This window comes from Schistocerca serialis, chromosome 4 (assembly GCF_023864345.2).
Source record: "Schistocerca serialis cubense isolate TAMUIC-IGC-003099 chromosome 4, iqSchSeri2.2, whole genome shotgun sequence".
Taxonomy (NCBI): Eukaryota; Metazoa; Arthropoda; class Insecta; order Orthoptera; family Acrididae; genus Schistocerca; species Schistocerca serialis.
This window is the reverse complement of record NC_064641.1, coordinates 546,105,535-546,119,935: the sequence shown is the minus strand read 5'-3', so window position 1 is coordinate 546,119,935 and position 14,401 is coordinate 546,105,535.

Sequence of the window (14,401 nt, the reverse complement as noted above, 5' to 3'; positions counted from 1 at the left end):
GGGGTGCTGCGACATGTACAGTTGTCCGCAGTTACTACAGGCATTAAGGCTTTTCGTATTGCCCGAAATATGTAACGAGTAGCCCCTAAAGTAAAAAGTGCCATACGATTAAATGGGAGCCACAGGCGTTTCTCCCGTCTGCTGTCAGCAACACCAGTGTGGTCGTGGCTGGCGCTCGGCGCAACACTATACTTGCGTAGGACGAGAGCGATTGTACATACCCCCACATCACACATGTATGGCACGAGTGACCACGCCACAGTAACTGCTGTGCGTAATTTGAACGCAAGTCGCGTGATTAACGGCACTTCCGTGTGAGCAACGAGGCCGTTTGGCACGCGACAGGCCAGTAATTTCAATAACTGCGGTCGCCCGCATTCGCCCTTCGGCTGCGGTTTAATTATGACTCAGAGTGGCCCACAAACAGGCTTGTCGGCACAGCAGCAGTGGTGGCAGCATCGCCTCATGCGTTTACAGCGTGAAATCGGCCAACGCGAGCAAACTTCCTGACATTGTTCTCCTACACACCACAAACATGATGTGAATTATGACCCACTCTCTGCCCTCCCCAGCATCAGAGTTTCGACTGTTATCATCCGTGTTCTGTCCTTTTTATAGCATGGCCTGGCCTCCATTCTAGACAACAAGACTCCAGGTCACACATATTACCGATCACTCTCTCACATTGCACACAATTACACATCTGCTCCGTTCTCTTACACATCACAGGGCCTGTAATATTGCCCCTCAGCAATCATATCGTTTAGTTCAGGTCCTTCATTCCAAAGCGGTCAAATGTTTTGATATCATTCTTTGTTGAACAGGTATTTGATTCTTGTAGATACAAATAGTTTTGAATATCAGTGTTTTATATTTTCGTCAATAATTTAAAAACGTGTATGAATTTTTGTCTTCTTGAATTCTGAAACCTAGTTCCCATATTTTAATGCGGTTTGGATAAAAGAGCAGCAAGTGACACTGCTATGGGCCCCCCCTCACCCACAAACGATGTGGTTAATAGACGTATATTATAACAGTAAGTGTAGAATGTCCGTGTCCCTAGACCTCAGAAACGAGTCCCGGTACGATCTTCACCAGAAGAAGGTTCCCGTTTTTAACTGAAGGGCATGCTTTTAAATACAAAAGGGCTGGGAAGCTCCACCCTCTAGAAATTTCTAAAAATTGCAGAACATTCGAGAGTATTCGAAAATATTCCAGAATATTCAAGAGTAGTCGAGAGCCTTTCACAACATTTCAGAGTGTCACGGAATGTTCCACAACGATCCGGGTTCTTCTGGGATGTCTGGGAACAGTCTATAACATTCTGGAAGATTCCAGAATGTTTGGGAACATCCCGGAATATTCCAGATCATTTTGGATCATTCGAGACCACTCTAGAGTGTTGTGAAAAGTTCTGGAATAAGCACTATTCGAAACCTTTACGGTGTGTTCTGGAATTTGGCACTGCTGGGGCTACTCATTGGTGAGTTCGAAACTTTCTTTCTTATCAGTGAAAAAGGGAATAACCGAAAAAGTAGTGCAGTGAGAGAAATAAAAAAACAAACAGTGAAACGTTAGTAGTCGAAGTGAAGCAGCGACTGAATGCAAATCGAAAATAGACTGTATAAAGTGTACCTAGTGTGTTTATACAGCAGGCATCACATTAAAATTGATAACTTCTTTACTACTCGCTGTATTAGCGACACATTTTTCAAACAGAATGCACATATAGCATTGAATGTAACTGCAACATTATATCATTGTACGAAACAGTTAGGAGACATGACGCCACAAAGAATGAGATCCGTGAAAAACTGCAGCATCGTGCAGGACTTTTAAAATTTGTTACTTCTTCGCTACTAAATCTGTTCGCAATAAATTTTGCAGACAGTATCCCCTTATGTCTCTGAATGTATCTGATAACTGCGTCAGTATGTATTGAGAGCGTGCGTCTCTTCAGGTCTCTTACTTGAGGCGTCCCGTGTTCAGAGCTGAAACGGCGTACACGTGTACATTTCCATATACGTATGTATCTATACAGCGCACGCCATTTTAGGGTGTACGTTATGGGACATTTGGCATGCCCGCGTGACATTTCTCCTTTTGAGTTACAGGAGTGCGTCGTTCACGGGAAGAATTCGATTATCTCTAATTTTACTTTCATGGACTTACCTCGATATCTGTGTAATAGGGATACGATTGTATATGGATACCGACAATTTAGCTTAGTGTATTTGGTCACGGGACGGGCCACCCTCTGTAATAAGAACCGAATAAAGTTCTCATCGTTGGAATTTCACAGGTGCCATGCAATCTCCACGCAAAGCGTCTGAAGAAAAAACGACTAGAAAGCAGACAGAAAGGGAAAAAAAACCGGGTAGCGTCTTTGAGCACTAATCGAAACGTCCTGGGTCCCAGGTGCGATATCACCAACTGCCGAAATTTTAAATAAAAATTACTAGCAACGTTGGCCGAAAATATTCCGTCAAACTGTGATTACTCCTTTTCTCGTGCTTATGCAACTTCCTTATTGTTACACTGACTTACTGATGATGAGCCACACTCAAAATTCGTTATAAAGAGTTTGGTTTTAGTACGACATTTCCATGGAACACCCACATTCTATTACTAGAGTCCATTCAGTATTTTATATGTTTATTGAATTAATCATAATGGTCGCATACCTCATGCGCAATTTCAGTACATTGCGCCACGTTAGGCTTTCCATGAGTTCATGAAATTTCACATCGCACGTAGGGCTATTATGAGGAATCAAATGAATATCAAGTTCAAAAAATCCTGTTTGCCTCACGGCGTAATACCTAAGTACACAATTGTCTAGCTGTTAGGCTAGGTTTCTGCGTTGTCGTACACACTCCCTTCTGTTTCCGGGGAAGTTTGCTACGTTTTTTGTGTTACTGTGTGCTTTTGTGTCGTGAGAACATAACGTGATTTGTCCGAGACATGCACAGAAATCGAAATGTCTCATCGCACGAGGTGCCAGATTGACTGTAGCAAGTGTCCAGCAAGTAAGTAAAGACAAGTTTAAGGAAAGAGTGGTCAGTCTGACTAATTCTGAGTTTTCAGCTCATTAAATGTTTGCCTTAAATAAGGGTTTGGGTTACAACTTGCCCGAAAAAGTTGATGACAGGCTGATAAAGACGACGATTGTGGAAGTGAAGAGTGGCTGTGCGTAGACAAAAATTACTGAGTTCTCACAAGCTGACATTGCTACGAGGACTTGTAGTAACTTACGACGTGCCTAGCAGTGTGGTCGTTACGTAAGTTCTTTTCTAATTTCTGTTAATAGTCTGAATGCCAAGTTGTGTGAAAGTTAGGTTTTAGTTACAAAGGCTGATAAGGGGAGCTCCGTAACTTAATTACTGATGAAGATTACATTTCTAAGACTTTAAAATTTTTTGGTGAAACTGATAGAATTCAAGAAGCAGCCTCTCTCATCGTTTTCTCAAGTATACATTATGTGTGCTCTGGAAGTCAGATCTGGTCGCTGGAGTGATCTGGAGAGATTGAATAAGAGTCTTTAACCGTTCTTTCTACCAACCGGTCGTCTTCTCAAGATGTGTCCCCTGTGCAATAGGCAGCTCGTCGGTCGTGGGATCTTCTTCGACGGAGGCTGCTACGCTGTTAACTTGAACCTGTGATTGTGCTTTTTATGGGATTCCACTTGCCCAGGTTAGTCACTGTATCTACAGAGAGAAAGATCTGTAGTACTGACAATGACGGTAGGCGACACTTCTCATTAATGTTTCCTGTTTGGATTATTATTTAAGTAATCACACATTTTACACTTATTTTGCAACATTACACATAGCTTTCTTAATTGTGCGGTAACTTTTCTATCCACTTCCGATATAGAGTACAACATGTCCGACCCAAACTGAGACGTATGTCCGGCCCTGAAGAACGCCCGAAACAGAGACACGTGCCTGTCCCTCCAAAATGCCCGAAACGGAGTGACTAGCACAGCCGAAGTACTTCGTCTCCCAGGGACGCCAAAGCGACCCGAAGGTGTCCGAAGCACTTAGGTTGCAATATTTTTACTCTTATGTTTCGCAAAACTAGTGAAATTTATAAACAAAAACAATAGATTCGTAGGGTAACCATCAGAGATTGTCGTACTAAAAACTGGGTTAAACACAATGAAAAGAAGTAAGAGAAGTTAGGCGTTTCGTGCCGACCAATCAGAAGGAAGTTCAGTGAAATTGGTGGACTCTCGCACGGGACTGTACGATCCGTTGCTTGTACCTCATTCCACTTTTGTACCATTTGATACTTCACGTGTATTAAGCGGCATCAAGGCGAGCTTCTAGCAAAATAAAATACTGGTGCCCACTGCCAGGAATAACACACATCCCCCACCTTCTTTGATTTCCAAAACTGACCCGTTGTCAGAGGCAAATGAGAAATGGAAGTGAGAAAATTTTGCTCTAAATTAAAAAAAAAAAAGTTTCCACTCTTTCAGTAGCTCCTCTGTTCACTTATTCATGGAAATTCCTTAAAAAAGCTAGGAAATTGTTATTCTAAAATATTATCCCAATTTACCAGACAAATTGACTTACCAATGCTAAACATCTATTTTCTCATCCTAATCATACCAAAAAACCTTAACTAAGCAGTTATTACATTATGAACTTCTTTTTGCAAAAAATATCATTTATGATTTTCAGCACATAGCTGTGCTTTAAATTTTCTGTAATCTTGTTATTCAACGCTAAACATCAGCACCTAAGCCATTAAATATCCTCATAAACACTCAATACACTTATTGATTTTTATATATGATAAGACCTAAACAATATAGGTTGTCGGAGCAATGCCACCGATGTTTCTATAACACAAATTCTTCATCTAATATCGGCGTAGTGACTTCCACTTGTTTACCTAATAACACCCACAATTTTTTATCTAACATCGGAGCAGTGCTGTCCACTTTTACCTAATAACACACATTTTTTTCATGTAACATCGACGCAGTTCCGTCCACTTTTATATAGTAACACATTTTTTTAAAACTTATTTCAGCACTGGGTCGTCCATATATGTTGTAAACTATCACATAGCTCAGAAATATTCTAAATTATTTCAGCATATAAGTGTTCTTAAGTAAAATTCATACATAAATGTTACATAGTTTTACAATATACACAATATTGCACTGAATACACTGCAATAATATTTACAAAGTCTTTGTCACTGCTGGTGACTATAGGGCTTTCATTGGAATTGTCTCCTCACGTGGCTAATAATTTGTTTTCCTAACCTTGACGCATCGGTCAGTGCGCTCTCGCTCCACCTGTTAATATTTTGCTGTTACACATCTGACGTGACTCATCCCAGTCAGCGCTCACTTTCATTCAAGTTAACAACGGCGCTCGACGCACCGCTATCTTACGTTATGTGCTGAAAAACGAAATGATACAAAAGTAGCTCTCATTTTATGTTTCAGGTTCTATTTTCATCTTATTCAATAAATTTACTAGGTATTCAAACAAGATTCGCAGGTCTTTTGAGAGAACTGAAGATACCCTAGATCGTGATAACAGAGAAAAATAGGAAACAAATCCTGTTGCTTTAATTCGTTCGTAGCTTATTATGGACTTTGCTGCTCAAACATGTAAACAACATGAACATAACAAATATTTCTCATGTTCTTTATGTATTTGTACCTTAGTACAGATTGTCTGTGTTCTATGAGAGACTCATGTCTCGTGTTCATTAGCTGTATGGGTAACATTTCTGTGTCGTGATACAATTAACTATAATACTTCTGCGGAAATACTTCGCATACCAATCCCCAAATGTGTGGACGACTCACGATTCTCAAGTCACCTATTACCTTACTAGTCATATATATATATATATATATATATATATATATATATATATATATATATATATATATATATATATAGATAGATAGATAGATAGATAGATCTACGAGTGGTCGACTTCTCTGGTCGATCCTAAACATAATTTTAACTGTGACTGGACTCATCCTAGCCTAAATATGTATGTTTTGCAATGGAATCCTCATCACTGCTTGTAATCACTCAAAGACCATCCGCCAACAGTTACTAATAAAGTTTAATTTAATCGTCTCAAGACCATTGCGCATTGTTTGTGCTAATTGTGTCCACTTACTTGGTTTGGATCTTCCTCTGCGTCAGCTGCAAGCTAGCTAAATAAAGAACTATAGCAGATTGTATTCTCTGTATATATACATATGTAATTTCTTTGTGTTTCATAACATACATAACAAGTTTCTCTACGTAGTTTATAGGTTGTTCTCCTACATGTACGGACGATGATTTTATGTCTTATAGCCTATATTTTGTACTTTTTTAGCAAAATTTATGCTGCATGTTATGTTTTATTATACACAAGTATAGTCTATGATCGGTTGCTTAACTATTCAATTAGTATGTCTTTTGTTTCAATTGATCCCTTTTTTATCTTTTTGTCTTGAATAGAGAAGAAGGACAGATGATAGATTTTAGTTCAGAATGATTAAGAGGGAAGAACTAACAGCGTGAAAAGAAAGGAAGTAAACCTGGTAGGCGTCAGCCACCTAGCAATGCAAAGAGTGCTGTTGCCTCTTAAGTTATCCTATTTCTGATGAAACTTTTTTGTGTAAACAACGCTATACAATCCTTTGCTCTGTCCAGTCTTTGGGTTGGCCACCTCCACAGCACTAGCGTGAGCCAATCAAATTATCCTATATGGACTCTCATATGTTTCATGGAACTTCTTGATTCTTTCTCCTCACTCTCTCGCTCATGTTTGATTGAGGATGGTACTTCGAAATGTAAATGGGTCTTACATCTAAGTCATTCAACATTCGCTTCCAGTGCTTCTCTCGTGTTTCCCTACCTTGGTAACATAGTCATTCTTTATTTTGTCCGTTCTCAATGGATACAATTTCACATGCTTTGACAACATATCCAACATCACAAATAGATATTTATATCCTCCTCGTGATGTTGGAAGGGAGTCATATAAATCTACGCAGACCCTTTCCAAAACTTTAATCGGGATCATGTTACGCATTTCCATTCGATTGCTAGAATTAGATGCCTTGGTCTTCTGACATTTAATGCATATTCTCAATACTGCCCTGACCTTCTTTTCAATATTTCTGAATTAGAAGCTTTCCTTTATCTTATCTGAGCATTTTCCCGCACCAAAGTGTGCATACATGTAGTGTATAAACTACATTAGATTTCTGATACACTGTTTCGGCCAATAGACCTTCCACTGCTTTTTCTTAGGATCTGCACTCCTACATAAGATACCTTTATATATAATATAATATTTCCTGATTTTACTGTTAGTATTCCTACTCCATTCCACTTTGATAAGCTTAATATCCTCATCCTTATTTTGTTCCCTTCTTAGGTTTTGAAGGATGGCTCGTTATTTTGTCCTCATTCTTTATTTGCTGAGGTACATAATTGATAGCTTCTTTTCCCCTGAATCATTAAGGTCTGCCTTGCCCATTCCAACGGGTAGCTTAGGTAAGGCAACTGCCACTATGTTATTTTCTCCAGGAAGGTAATCGATAGCAAAATGATACTCCTGGAGACCAATGGTCCATCAGGTCAGTCTGTTATGACTCAGTCTACAATCCGTAAGGAAAGATAATACTTTATGATCCAAGTAAACGTTAACTTTTTTGCCCATGACATAATATCTAAATTTCTTGAATGCATAGACTGTTGCCAATGCCCCCTTTTCTGTGACAGAATATTTTCTTTCGCATTTTCTTTATATTCTACTGGTAAAACATATCGTCTTCTTTTCTATTTTCCCATTATTTTCAATAAATTGGCCAAGATGAGCCCCTTAACCGTATTCCGAACTGTCTGCAAAAATGCAGAATGGCTCATTTAAATTCGGATGGGCTAACACGATGCTGTTACATAATTCGTCTGAAAAATTGAAGGCAAGGTCTTCTGAAGACTGCTAAACGCAGATAAGTGAGCAAACAGAGGGAAAATAGTACATTCAAGTCCTCTGTGAGCGGGAGGCTTTATCAGGTGACGAGATGAAATGGGAGTCGATATGGAAGACATAGCGTCCAGTATGAGAATCAAATCTTAACAAAACTTTGGTAAACTTGAAAACAAATAAAACGGGGGGTATAGATAACATTCCTTCGTAATTTCTAAATTCATTCGTGAATTGCAGCCAAACGACTTAAAATACATAGTAAGTGCACTTAATATGCACCTACACGTATTATTTGACGTTGATACCTACACCAGAATATTTTACGATCTAAAGGTGGCATAGCCGGAACCGGTAATTGTGAAATGAAAAAGTTTATTAATAAAGACGGACCTCTAAAATAGAGTACAACAATATGAGCACGAATTCATTTGCAGACTTGGTCTTCAGTTTATACAAACAAGACTGGTGTGAGGGATCTATGCGACTTGAGACTTACCATCAGTCATTCGGAAAATATCATTCACAAAATACCGGAGTCCTCAAGGACAGGTAAGTGTTAGAACTATCTCAAAAACAGCTTAACAGCTCGGGCATCCGCGTTGCTAATAATTATAATATACAGAAGAATGAAAAAGATAACAAAGGATCTCTTGAATGACGATCACCTGGGCTTTCAGAAACGTAAAGTCACGAAAGAGGCAGTACAACACAAACGTTGCGCTTGATAGTGGCAGCAGGATTTAGGAGAAATCTGAACGCGTGCATACAAATTGTCAAACTACAAGCATTGTAAGAAAAATTTGTTTAAGCTATGGGGTATGACTAACATTACCTAGAATAAATAATAGGAATGTAAGACATAAAGCGAAGTGCTCTCATTAAAATAGATTGCAAGACCGGGGCGTAAACTTTCTAACCTACTGTACAATCTCTTCATTGAAGAAGCGATGGCGCAAACAAAATATATTTTCAGGAGCAGGATTCAGATTTAGAGTGAAAGACTATCAACGATAAGATCCGCTGATGACATTGCTATCAGCAGTGAAAGTGAAGAAAAAGGGCAGCACCTGTTAATGGAATTAACTCCTTAATGAGTGCAGAATATCGACTGAGAGTAAATCGACGAAAGACGAGCATAATTAAAAGTAGCAGAAATTGGGTTAGAGAAGAACTTGCCATAGAAATTGGGAACCACGCAGCTGAAGACGTAAAGGAATTGTCTAGCTTGGACGCTAATTGACAAACAACGGACGAAGCAAAGAGGGCATAAGAATAACACTAGCACACACAAGAGGCCATTCCTGGCCAAGAGCATTATGTCAGTATCAAATATCGGCCGTCATCTGAGAAAAAAATTTCTGAGAATGTGCTTTAGGATCGCATCACTGTTCGGTAATGAGTAATTTACTGAGGAAATCAGAAAAGAAGGGACTCGAATCATTTGAGATGAGGTACTGTAAAAAGATGTTGAAAATTAGGTGGACTTCTAAGTAATGAGGTAGTTCTCTACACAATAGGTGAAGAATGGAACATTTGGACATATCTGACAAGACGGAGGGACCGGATGACAGGACATACCTTCCGTGGTACGAAAGGACGTTGCACATGTTAAAAACTGTAAGAGAAGCTAGAGACTGGAATACATCCAACAGGTAATTGAGTACGTAAGGTGTAATTGTACTATGTACACCATTAATGAGGACGTAGGGACGTAGAACAGGTAATTGAGTACGTAGGGTGCAATTGCTACTCTGAGGTATCTGAGGACGTATAGGGCAAATGTTGCTCTGAGATGAAGAGGTTGGCACCGGAGGGGATTTCAATTTGACGACAACAAACTTGTCAGAACACTAAAGAGTGAAAAGAAGGGGGAAATTACTGGCTCTTCTAGGAACGGGTGCCATTGGAATTTTAGTACTGATGTACACCATTGAGCACGACCCTGTGAATGCCTTTGTAAGGAACCTACATTTCTTGGTGACTTTTCTAAATAATCTAACTCTGTCGTCTACGTTCCTTAAGATTACTTATATGTAGTCGTTTCATCGTGGATAACACCATACACAGACTCCCGATGAATAATGAATGTGTACGTTTCCTGTGATTTTTCAACAATCATGCAATCAAATAACAACTAATTTTTCCTCCCATTTATTCATAATACATTATTTTTGTTTATGCTCAGGTTTACCTGCCAAATCCTGTTCCAATTGTCGACACACTACAGGTCTTCTGCTACAGGTTTCTAGAAAGTGGAATCCACAGAAAGCTACATCGAGCTTCTGGGGTTGCCCACGTTGTAATTTATGCATATAATACCAGATCCTATACCGCATTAGGTATTCCTACGTAAAATTGTATCGATATGCCAATAAAATTGGAAGAAAATCACCGATATCGATTTCCGAAGTTGCCAAATCAATGATGATTCTTGTACATAAGGGGCAGTCAAATGAAAACGAGAAGACAGTAAGAGATTAGATAAACTGTTCATTATTTCAAAAGTAATCGCTATAACAATACAGCCCACTGAAAGACAAGGTGGTCAGTGCTTTGATGGAAAAGTGTTTGCTGTTGCCTACGGAAGCATGATTGTAGCTAGGCTTGCACTTCCGTGTCCGCAGCAAACCGAAGGTTACGAACATCTTTCTTCAGGGTTTGAAAAAATATGGAAATCGCTTGGTTAGAGAGCGACACTGTACGAAGGATATGCAAGAGGTTCCCAACGGAACATCTGCAGTGTACTCGAAACAACCTGGCAACATGTGGGCTCGCCCTCAATTTCCTTCGGACGAAGAGGTGCACGGCTGGATAGACTCATGGTTCCATAGGCTGTTGCAGATATTTTGTCATGAAGGCACTGACCATCTTCTCTCACAGTGCGGTAAATGTACTAACAGTTATGGTGGTTACTTTTGAAATAATGAACAGTTTAGTTACTTCTTTCATATGACCCGTTTTCACGTCACGAAAGTTGACAGTTATTCGTATGGCAAAGATAGCCAAACATAAAAGTTTTAGCACGTCTATTATATTATTTATTATTTAAGTTTTCGTCAATATGCGCACCTAAGAACATACGATTTTGACCGTATTTATTACTTCTTGTTTGAGTATTATATTAATAGGGATGGGCCACTTTTGACATTACGGGCCTGGATGAGCTGCCTTCTTCAAAGTTAGAAGCCAGCCAATTTGTGCGAAATCAGCCAGTAACTTTCACAAAAATATCATTTAATATTTTATGTGTTCATTTTTCTTTGATTGGCATCACAACAATGATTGTATATCGCGCAAATAGAACTAACTGGCATTCTGATTCAGATACAATGGTAGCTGCTTAACATAAAGCAAGAAAAGAAGTGCGGCAATGATCGAAACATGAGGGACTCCTAATTTCTCGCCCTACGGGTGCTATGGCGTCCATCCTTGCACTACTAGAACTGTCTAGAATAACTTAATGCACTCTGTTTCTCAAATAAGCACTAACCAGGCAGGTGGTGAACTATTTATTCTATTAAGAACTTTACTTTGCTGAAAATTGTAATTGGGTCACAGAATTTCCCAGCTGATGATATTTAATTCTTTAAAGATTTTATTATGTGCTCAGAAAATATTTAAATGCCTCACGTAGTTGAATGGCCCTTTTGATATCGAAACGGTGACGGGCTAAGTATCAGATTGTTCTATATGTTAATTGGGTGATAACCCTGTTGCAGATGGTGGGCCCGGCGGAGTCGCCCCCTGGCGGCGCGGACGCAGAGGCGTCTGGCACGGCGCTCAGCAAGCTGCGCCAGACGCTCTCCTCCAGCATCATGTCCGCCCAGGACAGGGGTGAGTACCTGCGCTCTCACGTGGATACAGCGTGCCAGTGGACACCACACAGTGCTAATTTCGTCTCAGGCCACGTTGACTTGTCGGCTCGTAGACACTGTTCTCACTGGAGAGAGGTGGCGCAGAAGTAGATACACATGATTGATGAGAACCTTCAAAATAGCCGCAATCATAAGGCTTCAACAATTGCTACTGTACTACCTGTTAACGGATGGGACACATCGTTGTAGTTATATGTTGTATTTCTGAGAGGGTGTGTCACCGTACCAACCACGTTTACATGTTCCATCGGGAAAGTTTCGCAGTTGTTCCACGTTTAAATGTTCCATCGGGAATGTTTCGCAGTTGCGAAATATGAATGAAAATTGCTTATACAACATACATTCCTTACCCCTCCCCCCTGTCTCTGCCCATATTCTCATCCCTCCTCTCTCTCCATAAATTTCCTCCTCACCACATGTACCCTATGTGATCATAAGTATCTGGACACCTGGCTGAAACTGACTTACAAGGTCGTGGTGCCCTCCATTGGTAATGCTGGAATTCAATATGGTGTTGGCCCACCCTTAGCCTTGATGACAGCTTCCATTTTCGCAGGCATACGTTCAATCAGGTGCTGGAAGGTTTCTTGGGGAACGGCAGCCCCTTCTTCAAGAACTGCTGTACTGAGAAGAGGTATCGATGTCGGTCGGTGAGGCCTGGCACGAAGTCGGCGTTACAAAACATCCAAAAGGTGTTCTATAGGATTCAGTCCAGGATTCTGTGCAGGCCAGTCCTTTACAGGGATGTTATTGTCGTGTAACCACTCCGCCAACGGACGTGCATTATGAACAGGTTCTCGATCGTGTTGAAATATGCAATCGCCATCCCCGAGTTGGGCCTCAACAGTGGGAAGCAAGAAGGTGCTTAAAACATCAATGTAGACCTGTGCTGTGATAGTGCCTCGCAAAACAACAAGGGGAGCAAGCCCCTTGCATGAAAAACAGGACCACACAATAACAGCACCGCCTCCGAATTTTACTGTTGGCACTACACACGCTGGCAGACAACGCTCACCGGGAATTCGCCATACCCACACACTGTCATCGGATCGCCACATTGTGTATCGTGATTCGTCACTCCACACAACGTTTATCCACTGTTCAATCGTCCAATGTTTACGCTCCTTACACCAGGCGAGGCGTCATTTGGCATTTACCTCGCGAGATGTGAGGCTTGTGACTAGTCGCTCGACCATGAAATTAAAGTTTTCTCACCTCCCGTCTGACTCTCACAGTACTTTAAGTGGAGTATGATGCAGTTTGGAATTCCTCTGTGATGGTCTGGATAGATGTCTGCCTATTACACATTACGACCCTCTTCAACTATCCGCGATCTCTCTCAGTGAGGTCCGCAGCTCGTGGTCGTGCGGTAGCGTTCTCGCTTCCCGCGCCCGGGTTCCCGGGTTAGATTCCCGGCGGGGTCAGGGATTTTCTCTGCCTCGTGATGACTGGGTGTTGTGTGATGTCCTTAGATTAGTTAGGTTTAAGTAGTTCTAAGTTCTAGGGGACTGATGACCATAGATGTTAAGTCCCATAGTGCTCCGAGCCAGCCAGTCTCTCAGTCAACAGACGAGGTCGGCCTTTTACGCTTTTGTGCTGTACGTGTCCCTTCACGTTTCCACTTCACTATAACATCGGAAACACTGGACCTGGGGATGTTTGGGAGTGTGGAAATCTCGCATACAGACACGTATGACACAAGTGACACCCAATCATCTGACCACGTTCGAAGTCCGTGAGTTCCGGAGAGGGCCACATTCTGCTCTCTCAATGACTATTGTGCTCGCTGATATGGAGTACCTGGCAGTAGGTGGCAGCGCAATGCACCTAATACGAAAAACGTATGATTTTTGGGGTCTCGGGTTACTTTTGATTCCCCCTCCTCCCCCCCTCTCTATGTTCATCTCCGCCTAAACATTTAGTAGTTGTGTGTGCGTGTGTGTGTGTGTGTGTGTGTGTGTGTGTGTGTATTGTGTATCACAAAGATAAAAGATATACAACTACCTGCCTACGTGCGCTCGAACGTTAAACAGAATGTCGTGCAAATCGCTCAAGAACGTTTCGAGACATTCGGTTACAGCGTTTCCAGTTTTACAGTTCAGAGATTTCTACATACATTGCTTATGAACATATGTGGCAGCAGAACTGTCAAATTGGACACAAAAAATAATTTTTAATTACTTTTTTTCATACGAAAAATATCATTATCAAGCAGCAGGCCTGTAAGAACTGTGAATACCGTCAACGTGGTGCATCCCAGAAAGAGGGAGCGCTTTTAAAAAACAAGTCTAAAGGTTCCCTTCAACTTATATTATTGCCTCCAGTTATCTTAATCTATACGACTGCCCTCGATATTTGTCTGGTCCCTTAAAGCTAATAGTTATAGTATTGAGATGCAGTAGATTATCAATTAATATATAACCTCTTTGTTTATCCTGTATGCACCCCTACGTATACAATCCATGCCGAAGAAAAGAAAATCGTATCATCAATTTTATGTATTGTGTTCCTTTTAAATGTTAGGCTTAAAAATAACCACACGGCCTCCCAGCCTC